The 19010-nt window shown below is 32.7% G+C and overlaps 1 protein-coding gene across 2 annotated transcripts in view; it reads left to right on the plus strand.

The window, feature by feature from the left end:
• The window catches only part of LOC149423778 (semaphorin-2A-like), a 647562-nt gene that overhangs the window by 499145 nt on the left and 129407 nt on the right, over nt 1–19010 (plus strand). The gene's annotated exons all lie outside the window — the stretch shown is intronic.

Consider the following 19010-nt stretch of genomic DNA (forward strand, 5'->3'; position numbering starts at 1 on the left):
CATAAAAATGTGAATATTTCTTCATCAACGTTTAAGGCGATGTACTTCGCAGTAAAGCAAAATAATGTGTTTTTGGTTAGAAAATTTGGTCCCTTAGATATGTTTCAAATGCTTTAATTAAATACTGGGAGTAGAGTACATCTTGGTCTTTGAAATGATCGAGTATTTTTTAGTTAAGTCTATTTATAAGCCCAGAAAAAAATAATGTATAATGCCTATGAAAGCTTACGAACCCATTTTCGGTTGTGATTTTGTATAGTGTGGCAAATTAAGTTATTTATAAAATGATCGGAATAAAAATCAATATTTATGCTTGAACATCCACAAAATAAAATAAAAGCAACTTTTTGGCCATGTTTTTTTCTTGCATAAATCAAAACAGGCGGATGGTGTTAAGCGGGAATTTAAACCTTATCGCCATCTACGTAAGGGCTGTTATTGATAGCGGCTCCATTTAAAATATTACACGACTTAGTGCATCGCCTTAAAATGTATATTTAAACGTAATTCCAATTCTGGAATGACAGTTTCAATAATTATCTGTTAAAATATTATATTACAGGTTGTACTCACTTTATCACTTGTCAGAATTATTATGCATACATACAGTTCCCATTTTAAAAATGACACTTAATTTTAAGCTAAATTTTAGTTCATTTAACCAGATTTCGCGTAGGAATGTTTGACGGGGACGAACAGCAATGCACTGACAAACGAAATCAGTCTGATTGACGATGATTTTGTGCCAAGTTTTCACGGTGACGAGATGCACTAGAGCCGCATTTTCAGCGCAAAAATCTTTTAACGCGATGCAATTTCGCCCTTGGGAGTTTTCCCAAGTTTTAAATAGTTGTTCGTCGAAACGTCTTTATAATTTTTATGATCAATGCAAATGGTGAATTTCTTAAAACTTTACAGGAGCCAGGATAAAAAGTACCTATCTATTCGATTGTTTCGGTAAAAGCGCATTGCGTGTAAATAACTGATTGCGAAAACTCTTAATTAACTTCGCCAAAAACTAACATTCTTATGGGCCGGTATATCAGTTGGTCTTTATGCTCGCTCGGTTTTTATGTCGATTCTCGACAATCCGTATATGAGACGTAAGTATATGTATCACCAATATTATGTACGCCTTTTGCCTATGATTTTAGTAGAGGAACGTGTTTCTTTGCAAAACTAAACTGTCATCACTCTTTCAAAATGTCAAGGATTAATTGTATGAATTGAATTTTGATAAGCTCTAACGGACCAATCAATGAAAAAAACGTGTTCTTACATAATTCACTCATATACTTACCATTTTAGATTGAATATCATCCTCTCTTAATTAATATCACCGGCATTCTTCATCGCTCGATGAATCGTCGAAATACATACTGATAAAAGTAGGCAATTCATGTAAATATTGGCGAGAAAAAATTATGCAATTATTTGCGGCTAGCAATGATTAAGCGGCCAAATAAGCATGCCTAAATTAGCGAGCATAAAGGGCAACCGATATACCGGCCCTACGAACAGGATTAAATCTAAGCCTCCTTCCGTCCCCGTGTACAACACATGGTTTTACTTGTCAACGGTATCCGAGAGGTTCGCCTCTGATTAACACTGCGAGCCGCGCCGCCGGTACGGGACATCTAATTTATTAACTATTTCACCCGCCACTCTCATCTCATTGCCGCGTTTACTTGTCATCTGCAGCAGTGATGTGTTTTCACTGATGAAATTCGCATTATGGACCCGTTGTCTGTGACGGCTCTCCTATCCAACCGCAGCCAATATTGCAGGAATTCCCCGTACACGATACAAACTAGTTAATTTATAATATTAATGCTTAATAATTTGCTGGCTTCATTGCTGATTTTAGGCTTTCATAGCACATCAAATTAGTGTTTTCCTAATCCTAATTTTCTAGTTTGAAATTTGATTCTAAGATCTAAATCTAATCTTTGTTCTAACCTCGATAATTAAATATTATTCGTGAACCCTCTGACAACCAGCTTTGCAAAATGTTGAGGAAGAACTTGATCCATAACCTCGCTGGCAAGATACTCAAAAATAGTACACAAAAACTTTGTAATTTTAATCTTTATTAAAGTATATTGCATGAATGCATCTCTCATCAAAACATGGATGTACCGAAACCAGTTGGCACATTGTTATTAATAAAGGGATGATCATAAAGTTTAAAGTGTGTTTAATTTACACATTCGACGGAATTTATTAAAATGTGAGCCTCGAGCTTCGTTATCTTGTGTCGCCTTAATAACTCACTTGTTCTTATTTTTCAAAATGATGTTTTTGTAAATTTTGCGGTCTGACTAGATATTTTTTTTGCATATTTATGAAAAAAATTTATACATCCGTCATACATGAACTTATATTCAGAGTAATGTTTTCTCTGAAAATGTATAATTTTTTTACAGTTTTTTTTTTATATTTTACATAAACCTAAATATGTGATTACGCAATAGAAAATAAATAATCTCTTTCCAGTAAATAAATAAGGCTCTATGGCTTTGAAAATCGGAAATAATTTTCACATTAACAAATAAAAAAATTCAAAGATAAATTTAATATATTTGCAGGTGATATAATGAGAGTCTATTTTTTATACTTTATTTTCTTGTCAGACAAAAAAAACATATTTTAGTGTGCAATTATTTTACAAAATACAATAAAAACGGGGCGATTGTGGTAAAGTACTAGCGAGTCCACGGTGAATGGCGCACTAAGGGTTAATAGTCATCTTCCGCAGATTTTCGACAAGGCCATATTACTATGATATGGGTAATAACACATTGGCAAACAACCAGTTTAACAATCAGTCCCTAGAGGCACCTTTCAGATCGCAGGTGGTCACGAGCTTGCATGTTTCGCATGACCCTCTCCTCTCTGCCCACACTAGACTAGTACCTGCGCTCGATTACACCGGCGACAATTTATTTACCTACCCTCGCCCACGTAGACAAGCTTTTTTTCAGATAATAAACACGCGGGTAGTTTTAGCAGTGACCTGATAAATCATCAAAATGATAATTCATCACATCTTTAAAAAGTTATCACGTATTGAATAAAAGTATATTTATCTTTTTTTCTACCATTCGTAAATATGGAATTTTTCCACGTTAGAATGAGAAATGATAACTCTTCCCAGTTTTTTTTCAAATATTTATACTGGTATCACCATTGATAAAATCCTTAAAATAACCAAAACAAATAATTCATATTTTGCGCCTCTATCGTAACAATTGGCATATCTATAATTTTTTATCATTATATGAAGGAGAAAAAAGTAAAGTTACAGTGTTCTTACAAAATTTCAAAACAAAACGAATATTTTATCGAAATATTGAGTTCTCTCATTTTTTTTTTTAAATTAATTGTCAGACTGACAGTTTGAAAATGGCCTTGAAATTCGAAACAGCTGTAACAATAACAAAAACCAAAAAATACTTGCAGAACTTAATAGTTATATTATTAAATTTGATTTTAATTAATTTTTTAAACAATTAAATGGAGTTCTACGAATTAAACACAAAAACAATAAATAAATAAATTCTCTCAATTTTCCTATAAATTAGTAAAAAATTAATTAAAAATGTGGTTAGCGTTTTTGACAACATTCTTCACGTTTGATATTCAAATTTTATTATTCTGAAATCGTACTGTTTATTTTAAATACATTCACCAGCAATTTTATCTAGTTTCTAAAACAGTATTTTTATTACGTAAAATTAAAGAAAATGAATATATAAATATGTGGCGCATTTGAAATACTCATATTTCTCATACTATTTCGGTAATGCTTTAATCATATTTATTAGTGGCACCAAGCTTTATCTCGTACATACAGCTGTTTAAGAGATACAGTTGTGCATATAAGTTGGGCATATGAGCATACCAATCTTTATTTGCGTTTATCTGTGTTTTTGTTAATAGGCCCCTGTGATCCTTATCTTCCTACATTGCATATTCAAGCTTCATAAGTGTAGTTTTTTCGATAGTACATTACCTATTTTAGCCATAAAAATTAAAAATCAGAGGCGTTCAAATAAATAAATTAGGGTTGAAATATTTTATCTCCTAAGACAAGCATATACCTACTGTAGACAGTATAAAACTGAGTAGTCTTGTAATATTGTGAGTGGGTTAATAATTTTAATTTTAAACCATCGATACTGTATTACGCATGAATAAACTGAGATCCATTCTAAATTATTGTATTAAATAACGTGAATAAAACTGTACGCATTTTTAATAAAACGACACCAATCGAGGGAATAAAATTTAGCTGCAGATGGCATGAAAGCAAGTACGGGACCAATTTATCAAGTAGAGTATTGGAGAAAAGCCAACGAATAAAGCGGTAAATGAATAAACACATCGCTTTTTTCCACTTGAATAATCCCTAGAGATATTGTTCCAGTAGTTACTACATACATATAATTACTTTACTCATACTGTGAAAAACTCATATTTATGGTTGGACAAGGGAAAACTTTGCCAATGTGGATGTTTTACGGTCGCTAAAATCGTTGTGGTTATTATAAAAATAGGATTGCGAGATAAAAAAAACTAACTCGTGACCAAATCCTTACGCATCGTAAAATATTATAGATTGTTTATGTTATTTTGGTCTAAATAGCGTTTGAACAGTAAATTTATTACAATCTATCAATCTATTACAAAAATTACGAAAAATCGAAAAAAAAATTTATCAATTATTTTTTTTTTGGTAAACTAATGTTTAAGACAAGACTTTTTATGCATAGCACAAAGGGTAACAATTATTTTATAAGCAATAATTATTAGCCTGAAACACTCATCCACATTGACAAATCTCCTGATAAAAGATACATGACGCCAAAGGTCCCGTTTACAGTTTACCAAAAAAAAAAAAAAAATATTTGACAAGTTCTAGTATCTTCATCAAAAAATGTAGACAATTTGTCTCGACGCCATCTAGTGTTTCAGGTGAAAAAATGTAACAAGCAGTAATTGTTGAATGAAAACACTAGTATATATTGAATTATTTCGCAGATAAGAGATAAGCCGCCATAGCTCAGTGGTCAGAGCTGTCGACCTGAAATCGAAAGTCCCGTTGGCGTCATGTATCTTTTATCAGGAGATTTGTCAATGTGGATGAGTGTTTCAGGCTAATAATTATTGCTTATAAAATAATTGTTACCCTTTGTGCTATTTTTTTTATCCGTAGAACCTCGATAAGATTACTGGTTTTTGACTACACGAACTATTTTTATAAAACTAATAATGTAAGTATTTTTGTACGATTTTTGCATTTCTTTAACTTATTTGCTTTGTTTTTAAACTAATTTGAGTTAATTCTGTGTACTTACTTACATTATATTCCCTACTTCAAGATTACACAAATTATGGGATTTAAAAAAAAACTCCAACAAGAATATAACAATATCAGTTATTTAACATCAATATAAAATAACTAAAATATTTGCTTTAATATTATATAAAGTTTTCATACATAATTAATTCTTCACAAAAGGGTTAGTATTCAATTCGAATCTTTCCAGAAGTGATTCATATTTACATCTTTATGCCTTGTGTAATGAAATCTTCAAAACAATTTTATTTACAACTAATTTTATTTATTCATCTGAAGTTTGTGAGAATTTCAGACCTCCAAGGGTCTGACCTTCCCAGTGGGACAACAGGGCTGGCAAACAAGGGGCTGAAAGAATGATCAAAGCTAATACTGTTGACTCACTGACCCATTATCTTCAACCGTTCACTCACTACTCAGGGAGGGTCAATATTTATACTACCTCAAAACTAATGTCTGACTTGGCATATTCTAGACTTATTATTTCGCTCAATGGAAAAAAAAAACAAAGAAACCGCTCTTAGTTTTCAACTTTCACAGCTTTACGAATTGCGAGGATCAAGGTAAGATCACACTGGGACCACGTACACAATGTACGCAACACATTAAGATATCTGGACAACTTACAATCCATACATTTTCTATGAAAATTGATTCTTCAGAAACACACTTGTCACACGCAAGACAATCCGCGATAAGAAGAATCATCGCTGTCAGATCGTCCCAGTGAAGGAAAGATGGCGTTGGTAGAAGGCCTTCCAACCAGATGATTTTGCATTTAATGTTATGTTGGTTTTGGAATTTGTTGCTCTTTTTGTTGTTAAAATGGAAGATAAATAATTAATGGATTTACTAAGACATTACGAAGTGATTTATAAAGTAAAATTCACGGAATACCGCGATACAACGCCTCAAAATCGCATCACGTGCGTGGGACAAGAGTGCATGTTGGCCTTGGAAATTGGTAATGCACACGTTGCATACGTGGATCTAGTGAGTCCTTACCTTTATTATAAAGTTAAAACACTATTTGATTTCAAAATCTACAAAAGTTTTTTTTGCTTTTTTACTTTGTGAAACAGGGAAAAACTATTATCATAAACACGACAATTTATAATAAATTTAGAAACTTTTCTGTAACTTTATAAAACTTACTTTACTTCATAGTTACATATTCAGGGATCGTGCATAACATTATTAGTAATGAATTTTTCCTTCGCGTGTAATATGTGTTTTTTTTATAAACATCTTGTGTATAATCATGTAAATCTAGGTATCGTTTATGACTTTGCCTTAATGATTAATGGAAACGCAACTTTCGTGGTGTATATTCTATGGAATTAGGTGTATTTATAGACAATTCCGACTAGGATATTGTATTCGTTGTATTCACTGAAATTTTTCCTCGCTAAGCATTTCAATTTCATTATCTTCTCATTATTATTTGGTACGACTGACTGTGGGGACTCATTTCCTTACAACAAAGCGGAATGAAAGCAATTTTGTAAGTTCATGGTCAACATAACAACACCCACTGTTTAAAAATATAGTTTTCTTTAAAAAAATACCCTAACGTCTAACTAACCACTAATAGTAACGCCAAAGATGTGAAGAATTTCCCCGTAAAATAACTTTTTTATCTACTTTGATAATTGTTTAGGTTATTATGCCGTGTTGCGCTTCCTCTCTCTTTAACCAGCGTCTCGGACAGCAATCACAACACCACCATCGGGGCAGATGTGTAGTTTGGGGTGAAGTAAGTATTTTTGTTTGTAGAATTGATTTGGTTTTGTTTATAATAATAATAATATTTGGCCTATTTAAATTATTAAAAATCACCCAAGGGCGCTGTACAAATATATATATTAAATAATTTATACTAGAATTAATAACTTAAAAATAGTGACTTACATCTTTGCGAGCTGAACTGGCGACCTGAACCTCAACTTATGGGAAAGGAACAAAGCCACTGCAAAGGGCGCGTAACGCCGCTTGCAGTTGCTTCGTTCCTTCCCCATAATTCGTGGCTCGGTTCGCGTTCAGGTTCGCAAATGTACACGTACCATAAGATTTATACCTAGTGATTTACGACCAATGCTTATAACTATTGTCTTACGATTAGGCCTAGAATTACTATCTTAATGACATATATATTTACATATGTAGAAACTATAAACGTATATACGTATATATTTTTAACTTTCTAACTGCTATGTAGGGAATTACTACGGCACATATGCCTAAACATATACCTATTCAAGTAATAATTACCGATAGTAATAATAATGTTTTTTTTAATTCTGCTGTGAGCGGTGTGTGCAATAAATAAATACTCCGTCTGCCTTATAAGAGCATAAATAAAATAAATGATTTACAAGACATTAAATAAAATATATAATTTAAAATGCATATGAAATATAACATTTTTAATGCTTGCGTAACGGTGGCTTGGGGGAAATCTTCCATCTATGATGTAGGGGTCCTACCTGCCACTAAGGGACAGCCTGGACGAGAGCGTTTTCCGATTTCGCTGCGAGAGAGGTTCCGATGAGTTGACTCTTCCCGGCTCCTCTGTAGCGTATCAAAGCAGTGAAACCTATGCACCCTTCACACAGCGAACATCTGCGAGGCATCGCCAAAAGAGGCCAAAATTCTCAGTAAATCAATACTAATGATAATGATACAATACAAACAGGATGAAAGGATTTGTTTAATTACAATCACAATTCTACGTGTTCAGGGTTTATTAGGTTCTCAAGACCTTAGCTCACACTATTATGATGCGTGTCCCTTAGGTAGTAGATACACCGCAGCCGCATTCATGCAGCATCGTCCCTTCTTGCTTTGAAGTGTAAGCGAGGTCTTATGTAAACTTTCGACAATAGTTTTTTTTTCAAATCGGTGTATATCACACTCCTAGAGTTTATATAATGTGTGAACCAGAGGTATTCGATACGCCATTACCGCCAAAGTACGTAACTCCTTCAAATATTGTTACTATATTATTGATAAATAATACAGGTCTTATGTGAGAACCCTGTGGAACTCCAATGGAAGCCTCAAATTGCTTAGAATGTTAACTAAAAATTTTACTGAAATTTTTCTATAAACCTACCTATTCTGATACCTAATCCTTGCTAATACACTGTATCAGTTTGGGAGCGTTTATTCAATGTTTGAAGTAGCTAATGTAGATAAATCATAAAATTTGTTTTTTTTATTGTTTATTATCTCTCTACAATCACAATTCTAGTTTTAATCTTTTCAGTGTTTAGTGGGCTCTCAAGACCCTATACGCCTAATGTAAAGATAATGCTTACCATAAGAGTAGTTGATACGCCACGACCGCATTCATGCATCTCCGTCCCTTTGTGCTTCAATTCGTTAGCGAGGGGATAGTCATAATTATTTTATGAACTCCGTGTGTTTGTGAAATGTGATATTTTTGCCCCAATTAAATTCCCTTCGGCTGGGCACGGGAGCTTAATGAGTATGCACACAATTATTATCCTCCGAACTCACCGCAAGAATTTAGCGTTGTGTTAATGAAGCCTATACTTATTTTTTTGTTTATAAATATTTGATTTATTATGACCGGTAACAAAAGTTATTGTTACAATTCATGAGACCTGTATATTTTAAAATTTGTTTATTTTTAATTTTTATATATTTAATTTTTCAGAGTGAAAAATAATAGGTATGTATTTTATTCTTGCTACAAAAAAAATACCAGCACACATTGTTATCTGAGTATCTTGTCTGTATCTTGTTATATTTTTGTTGGGTCTTCTGTCCAACTTTCTTGTTTACAAATATTTCAAATTAACTTCCTTCCTCGCTATGTGATTAATTAATGTGTCACTCAAATTTTCCACATTAATTATATTTAAATTACAACGCGCCTTACTTTTCTGTTTGAAAACACGCGTAAGCATATACACATTTTTTTTTGGCATATTAATGTTGTGGTTTTTGCAATTCTTTCGATTTCTGTAATTTTTTATAATCTATAAATGAAGATTTGTATCTCTTATACATACTCCAGCCTATAATAATACTGGAGTACCATTTTTTACAATAGCTTAGCGGAAAAATTCTCCACCATTTGGAAAATATGACGTTTTTGGGGATGCTGTGTGGAGGGTATTTTAAGGAAAGGAAGAACTAATAGCAATCAAGAATGTTCTATCAATAGTTCAACTAACAACAATAAATATCTTGGTGTATAAATACTCGTATATCAACATTGGAAAGCACTTATTTGAGAAAATTTGAAAAGAATTGAGAAATATATTTATATTTTTTATAAGATTTAGAAATATTTTTTAACTAGAAAACCTAAATAGAGTGTACTATGCAATTGTTCAATCTATTTAAAATATGGTATCACTGACTGGGTAGAAACGTATGACAATATTTTATATCTACCTAAAACAGATCATAGGATGATAATTAAGGTAATCTTAAAAAGCCATCTGCATTCTTACAGAGAATTCTTTTTACAATACTCAATGTACCTACAACACAAAAAAAAAAAAATTTAATACTTTGAATAATTATAATACTTTGTTTTTTTATAGAAAGGCAGTTAAATAACTAATAATTTGATATATCAGCAAGATATCAGAATAACATTGAAATCCCAAAACACATTTAAAATACCTTCCTTTATCCAGGAATAACTTTTTTTTAACAATCTTCCTTCAAATCTAAAAATTATTGAACATTTTCACGAGTTTCAGATTATTTTGAAAAATTACTTAAAGCTACTTTAAGGGTCCATATATGTTATTATTTTTTAATCCTATTTTTCTATTGTTGGCAAATCCTACGTCTTCTTATGCGTTATCTTTGGTTTATTTACAATAATTATTTTTTACTTACATACATAACTTTATATAATTAAGTTAGAATTCCCTCTACAAACACAGGACCCTTTTTCTTTATGGTGAGGAAAATCTATAATATATAAGACTGTATTACATGTAAAAATTGTATATCTGTTGTAAAAACTACAAATTTAAATTCAAAATAAAGTTATGGGAATAAAAATGTACGATCGGTGGATAGGAATCGGGATGATAGGATAGTGATAGTAATAGGATAGGGATAGGGATAGGATAGGGGGTTCACAGTGAGTTCAGGAGTGATAGGCGTAAGAATCCATCCCTCCCACCACTGTGCAAGGCGTCCTGCTGGAGCGGTCAAAGGGCTCCCTCAACCAGTCTCTCTCAATTCGGCCCGACACACAGTATGTGGGCAGACGCATCCGCCGCCAAACTAGATAAACCTCACACTCTATGAACCCGGGAACCCCTGATAAGTCACCAAACGTAGCGAACTACTTGCGGTGACCTACGTTCAAAGATGTTTGCCATCCAATAAATAATTCCCCAATAAATGGTGGTACGCATTCCCGCCGCCCAAATTAAGACATCTTTAACACAATATAATGTATCTACAATTATTATTATGTAGGTTGCTTCATTTCTTACTAAAATTTATAAATTTAAAATATATATATAAAATAAAATATAATATAAAATATATATATATATATATATATATATATATATATATGTGGGAAGCATAGAATGAGGACAGTTTTTCGAGCGCGCCCATACTTTGGGGACATTTGTATAGTTTGGGGACAGGCCCAAAGTATCTGTCCCCAAACTAACACTTTGCATTATATACGCAACGCATAGATTGAAGCCAATTTTAAAATTATGCAGAAGGCATGCTTTGAGCCATACATTACTAAAATATCCATAGATGCAACTATCGTATCGTTCTCAGATTTTTGAAATTTTCTATTGTGAATTTTCGAATTAGCAAAGGCTCGGTACCTATTTACCTAATTTATGTTTGTATTCTTTTTCGCTTGCTTTTGTCGGAGAATGTCGCATTTTTAAACCCGGTGTCCGCATTGTTGGTATTATTTTTTCTCATTAGATAATAATAAAATTAATATGCTCGTACATAATTTGATGGTGTATTAAAAACTGATTTTAAAATAATCTAATAAAAATAATTACACATATTACGTTTGTGCAAACATTAAAAAAAAAAGTTTTTTTTTTGGTTTTAGGCATTCCACCCTGAAAAGAGTGCTTTGTGAAAAAAAAAATACTTCCATAATTTTTAATCATATTACAGATACCTGTATTTTCAAAATAAATTTATTTTCATACTTTGACAATGTGGGCTTCACTACCCGTACTGAGTTTTATACTTTTTATTTTTATAGTTTTTTTTTTTCTAGGTACCTATTCAAAAGTATAAATGTATGAAAAATAATAATGAGAGGTACATACTTCCTACTCTCATGTTACGTGAATAATGCAATAATAATATAACTATAAAAAAAGAATTCAGAAATCGCGGGTTCAAATTACGGCGTGCAATTTGCATAATTTCACAATATTTATTTGTTGAAATAATACGTTAGTACCTACCTATATGGTATAGGTATTTGCGGCAAATTCAAGAATGGTAGATAGGTACTTTCAGTATCGCCATGTTACTTGAATAATGCAATATTTTAAATAACTACAAAATAGTTGTTCATTGTTTCGCCGTTGAGATTGAGATTACGATCCTTGGCTACGAATTCGGAGGTCGCGGGTTCAAATTACGTCGTGCGCAAGTAAATTTTATTTGATAAATTTCTATAATTTCACAATACTTATTAGTTTTAAATAATTCGTTCGTACCTATATGGTATATTTGCGGCAAGTTCAAGAATGGTAGATAGGTACTTTCAGTATCGCCATGTTACGTGAATAATGCAATATTTTAAATAACTACAAAATAGTTGTTAAATTTTTCGCCGTGGAGATTGAGATTACGATCCTTGGCTACGAATTCGCAGGTCGCGGGTACAAATTACGTTGTGCGCAAGTAAATTTTATCTGATAAATTTGTATAATTTCACAATATTTATTTGTTTAAATAATCCGTTAGTACCTACCTACATGGTATATTTGCGGCAATTTCAAGAATGGTGGATAGGTACTTTCAGTATCGCCCTGTTACTTGAATAATGCAATATTTTTAATAACTAGAAAATAGTTAATAACTACAAATAACTACAAAATAGTTGTTCATTGTTTCGCCGTTGAGATTGAGATTACGATCCTTGGCTACGAATTCGGAGGTCGCGGGTTCAAATTACGTTGTGCGCAAGTAAATTTTATTTGATGAATTTGTATAATTTCACAATACTTATTAGTTTTAAATAATTCGTTCGTACCTATATGGTATATTTGCGGCAAGTTTAAGAATGGTGGATAGGTACTTTCAGTATCGCTATGTTACGTGAATAATGCAATATTTTAAATAACTACAAAATAGTTGTTCATTGTTTCGCCGTTGAGATTGAGATTACGATCCTTGGCTATGAATTCGGAGGTCGCGGGTTCATATTACGTCGTGCGCAAGTAAATTTTATTTGATAAATTTCTATAATTTCACAATACTTATTAGTTTTAAATAATTCGTTCGTACCTATATGGTATATTTGCGGCAAGTTCAAGAATGGTAGATAGGTACTTTCAGTATCGCCATGTTACGTGAATAATGCAATATTTTAAATAACTACAAAATAGTTGTTAAATTTTTCGCCGTTGAGATTGAGATTACGATCCTTGGCTACGAATTCGCAGGTCGCGGGTTCAAATTACGTTGTGCGCAAGTAAATTTTATCTGATAAATTTGTATAATTTCACAACATTCATTTGTTTAAATAATACGTTAGTACCTACATGGTATATTTGCGGCAATTTCAAGAATGGTGGATGGGTACTTTCAGTATCGCCCTGTTACTTGAATAATGCAATATTTTTAATAACTAGAAAATAGTTAATAACTACAAATAACTACAAAATAGTTGTTCATTGTTTCGCCGTTGAGATTGAGATTACGATCCTTGGCTATGAATTCGGAGGTCGCGGGTTCAAATTACGTCGTGCGCAAGTAAATTTTATTTGATAAATTTGTATAATTTCACAATATTTATTTGTTTAAATAATACGTTACTACCTATATGGTATATTTGCGGCAATTTCAAGAATGGTAGATAGGTACTTTCAGTATCGCCATGTTACGTAAAAAATGCAATATTTTAAATAACTACAAAATAGTTGTTAAATTTTTCGCCGTTGAGATTGAGATGACGATCCTTGACTACGAATTAGGAGGTCGCAGGTTCAAATTAGGGCGTGCGCAAGTAAATTTTTTTTGATAAATTATACCAAATAATTCGTTCGTACCTATATGGTATATTTGCGGCAAGTTCAAGAATGGTAGATAGGTACTTTCAGTATCGCCATGTTACGTGAATAATGCAATATTTTAAATAACTAGAAAATAGTTGTTCATTGTTTCGCCGTTGAGATTGAGATTACGATCCTTGGCTATGAATTCGGAGGTCGCGGGTTCAAATTACGGCGTGCGCAAGAAAAAAATATTTATTATTTTTTTGGTAAACTATCTTGTATATCTTATATCTTGCGTCATGTATCTTTTATCAGGAGATTTTTCAATGTGGATGAGTGTTTCAGGCGAATAATTATTGCTTGTAAAATAAAAAAAATATTTGATAAATAGGTGTAATTAACAGTTTATTAAGTTTACTTAATACGTTGGTACCTATACTATAGTATATTTTCGGCACTTTCACTTTGCATTGGCACTTTCGGAACATTTGTAAATGTGTACTTTCACTGTCGCCAGACGGTTAGGAGCAGACTCTTGAGTGATGGTAGTGGTGTTGATGTAATGGTAGATACTGCTACCCGGCTCAGAACATTAAAATCCTAGACCTCTTTAAAATCGAAAAACTTTTAATTTCATTAATTTTGTCTAAATAAATTGATTACATTTTTCAGAAAACTTATTGTTCATAGATATGTACCTAGGTACCTAGGTAACTGGGCTAAATATTGGTCGGTTACAAGATTAATTTTAATTTAATTGAAAAACATCATAGGTAGGTGGTTAATAAGTTCAAAACTTAATTCATAACAAAGTTCTCAAACGATTAGCTACGAATTCACTCCGCGATCACGTGAACATTTTAACACGTGTTACTGACGTGCTCCTGCCACCGCGCAGAAAAGAGACAGCTACCCAACAGTTTGTTCCGTAATTTGATTGAACCCTTTCCACATATTCTCGACCGGATATATCCCAGACAGCTATCGGATTACATTGAACAAATATATTTCTTTTAGGAAAGGGTTGTCACAACCAATGATAATTAAAATACATTTTTAATATTATTTTCAGTTAGTGGCCATATAAGATTATCGGTATTATCATTCTGTGAACCATCATTTCTATTTGTTGTATTTTACGGAAATCAACAGGCATAAACCAGTTTTAAAATGAAAATGTTATCCTTATCAAAACCGTAATAATTACTAGTGTTTAATTTTTTATCAAATCCTGTATTATAAAATTCTAAATAATGGCCGAGACTCGCCAGAGCTTACCAATTTAATAAAAATTCCAATTCCATCAAGATCAACCCGCCAATCCAATTTATTCCATTTGCCCACATGTAGAACAAACATTAGAAAAAAAAATCCCAATTCCTGGAATATGTACGCAATATAACAAAAAAATTCACAGCATAGACATTTTTAAAAAAATCTTCAGAAATATCGAATAGAAGAAACGCGTACGATAAATTAATACGAAAGTATGAAATGTATCGGGAGCATCTTATATCCTTATCCTATATTCCTCTCCTTTTTCTCTAACCAAACATTAATTTTAAGATATAATAAAACTCCATCTCCAAACCAATATTAGCATAAGAAACTTTTTTGGCTTGACTGCAATTCACTTGTGTGAATGGATTGCAGTCGTATTGTAGGTATTTATCTCTGTATTATATATTATGTATACTGTAAGCTGTTTGTTTCTTACAAATAAATACATATTAATTCCTTATCTCACTTATTTAAGTATCGAATAAAATAGTTAATATTTATTCAGTTGTTAGATTTGAAGAGGTTTTAATTAGGACGTTTACACAGTAATTAACTAGGTTTGAACAGCTAGGATTCGATTGTATTCTCTTTACACTCTTTTCTCCATTAATCCGTGCAATATGCCTAATCCATATAAAGCGTCCACTTCTTTATCGTGTTCATTATAATAACTTTAGTCTTGCTTGGTGACCAGATATAAATACTTAGTCAGGAACCTTTACCGCTCCATTTCCTTCTCCTCGTACCTACAGTACCTAGTACGAGTAATTGTTCGTTTCGGGACACCGACTGGATTCTGATTTGGTAGGTACCTAGATAAACAAAATACACCAGAGATTTTTCCGAAAGGCGAAATAGCGAACCTAATTGTATTGTAAGAACTGTGGTAGGTATGCGGTCTATCTTCTTTGATCTTACGAATTCGAATCAATTTACAGAATGCAACATAATTATATTCCTACCTACTTTGTACATATCTTTTCATAAATTATCGTAAAGTCCAAGTAAGTAGTGACCTAGGTAGGTACCTGCCTACCGAAGTCTAAAACATCAAGATTTGATTTAACTATCGATATCAAGCATGAAACTAAATTGTTTGTTTTGTGTAGCCCTTGCCGCTGTATCTTTCTTGTGGCGTGATACATTTTAGCTATCATTGGTTAGTGGTGTTATGTGTTATGTCACACTATCGCGTAGGGATATATAATAGTGCTATTCCATGTGAGTTCGATTTATATGCAACACTTCAAAATTTTCAACACTCCTGATGGAGAAAATTAATAATGTTTGTGGTAAGGTTTGGTCGAGGGGTAAGGCTCTCAACTAGCAATCCGGAGTTGCGAGTAAATTTTATTCAATTAATTTGTCTTATTTCACAATCAATTCATTTAAATAATCTGTTGTGCACTTGCGGCGCATCGCATAGTGAAAGGCGCTCTGAGTAAAACCACCGCTCAAAATTGAAACGTTGCTTTAAATAGTTTTAGCTATATTTAGTAACAAGATCTGAATAGCCAGTTTTTTTTTTAAAGTTTTCTTGAGAAACTGTTTTTTACCTTCCATACAAATTAAATTGGTGTGGCATGGAGTTATCAAAATCACAAATAGTTATCACAAATAAATATATTTTCTTTTAAGCTATAATATAATAAAGCATTGTATTGGGTTTTGGACATTTTGAAGTCCGTTTCTACATTAAAAAATATATTATGTTGCCCTACGAAAAGTTCCGGTTTCGGAATTCGGTTTTGTTACCGAAATATACGAACATTCTTATAATATCATATCGATTGTAACATTTCGATATTTATGATATTGTGATATTTCTACAAACCATAAAAAGTGTTTTAAGGGGCGCCCACATACTTGTCTCGGCTCGGCAAGCGTCCGCAAGCGTTTGGCTTGGCTTGAATAGGCTTGCGATAGCTTGCTGCCGATCAGGCCGGGGTCCGGTTGGTATTCTGTCCACAAGGCGCGGCAAGCGTTGCTAACTTGCGCCTTGTATATGGCAATTAACCCTGAGAAGAGTGCAACTCCGAGCTGTTTATAGTAAATATCGTAAAAATGTATAACTGGACAAACGATAATCATTTTTTTTAAATTATATCAAGCAGGGTCCTATGTATGGATTTATTAATTTAAAAACATATATAATTAATTCAAGTAAATTAGTTAATTTTTATATGAAAAGGAACAAGTCACAGAAAAATAAATAAAGTAACGGTTGAAACTGGGTCTCTCGTATATCCGGGACGAATGCATTATACCACTCTTTTTGTGTGTGAATACCGCACAAGAGTCTCAACAGCTCCAAGCCATCTGGAGCCAGTGAGACTATGGCATCCCCAATTGGGGTATGTTGTGATGCTGGAGGTAGTGGAGGAGGGGAAATAAATGAGGAGAGAGGAAGGTAGGGAAGTACATAGCTATTTAGATCTGATCACTAATCACGGCTACAGCCATTTCAAGCAACTTTTCTGCTAGCGAGAGCACTTATTTTTAAGTTGTTTCTGACGATTTCAAATTTCAAAATTAACAATATTATCTTCAACTATTTTTTCCCATAGTTTTGGCAGCAATCTTTTTACATTATTTTCAAATTTCTTCTCAAATTATTAATAAAATTAATTTGTCTTTTTTTGGGGCAATTTCTTCGTTTAGCTTTTAAATAGAAATAGGAAAAATGACATCTGACACAGCTGATGTAGTTGCCTCGACGTCCGCCAAGAGCGTAGATGCCAACGTTTGGCTTGCCTACGCTTACCTAGGCTTGCGTTGCCACAAGTGTCAAGTGGCAAGTGTCTGGGCGTAGCATTCACTTTTCGTCGGGACAGTTTTTTTTTCGAGCTTGTTGCCGTGAATTCAAGGTAAAATACTTTATTATTTTAGGTGATTTTTAAATTACTAAGAAAGCGGTGTAAGTGGTGTAAACAAAGTGATTTGTTTTTATTTAATTTGTTATTATTATTAGAAGTGAGTGCATATAATAAAGGCTTCGCATTTATCGTTCTCGATGGTAGTCAACGCGCATGGACTTGGCACGCGTGAATCGAATGTTACCTACAGGCTGTTTCAAAGTTCGTTCGTCGCTCAACAATATTAAAATATTTAGGTACTACTATTTCGGATTTTCGTCGCTCAACAATATTAAAATATTTAGGTACTACTATTTCGGATTTCTTTCGGAAACTGCTTCCTTGAACCCATTATTAGAACCATTTAGCGCCCTTGAGGTGATCTTTCACAAAAACGGCGCTCTACAAATTATCCAATTATTATTATTTTTTTTATTTGCCTGTGATTAATTAAGATCGTTAATTAAGCTAGTGTGTGTCGGAGTAATGTAAGCTTAATCGATAAATACTGAAAGCATGTCTTCCGTTCGATGTTTCCTGCTTTAATTAAGACAGTTACTATTGGCAAACTGCGTTAATTGTATCATTTTGTGGAACAATAAAAGAAATCAGTTTTAATCGAATACTAAATGTTGTTTTATTAATTTAAAACCAGGAATATTTCTGTGTCATTTATGAAAATGAGATGTAGTATATGCAGTTCTATTATAAAAGGTAAACAAAGTGTTTTTATTTTATTTAATGGTGTTACTAAGGTTAGGTAAAGAGATGCAACTCGGTAAAAAAACTTAAGTATTTAGAAAATAAAATTGGTATAAATAGGTATTCATCAAAATTAAAAAGTAATTATGGGAATAGAGGTAAAATCTTTTTTGTTATTTGTTTTTGGGGTGCTATGCCGTGTTGCGCTAACTCATTCTTTAGCCAACGTTTCGGACAGCATTGCAGTGTCCATCATCAGGGCAGAACCAAGAATCAAGGGCAATAAATAACACATCTGCCCTGATGATGGACACTACAATGCTGTCCGAAACGTTGGCTAAAGAAGGAGTTAGCGCAACACGGCATAACACCCCAAAAGCAAATAACAAAAATACTTTTGGCCGTGAAAATCTTAAATCATATTTGAGGTATAATCTGATTACTATAACATGACGGCCACTTTTGTCTAAATATTGACGTAAATAAACTAACGTGAAGTTGACAACACGCCGAAAATGTTAAATGCTAATGAGTATTGCCACGCTAAAAAAATCGTCACCAATATAATTCGTCAAATCTTCTTGTAAAAAA

Source organism: Hesperophylax consimilis, chromosome 5 (genome assembly GCF_061612785.1).
Source record: "Hesperophylax consimilis isolate HC1 chromosome 5, BYU_Hcon_1.0, whole genome shotgun sequence".
NCBI classification, from domain to species: domain Eukaryota; kingdom Metazoa; phylum Arthropoda; class Insecta; order Trichoptera; family Limnephilidae; genus Hesperophylax; species Hesperophylax consimilis.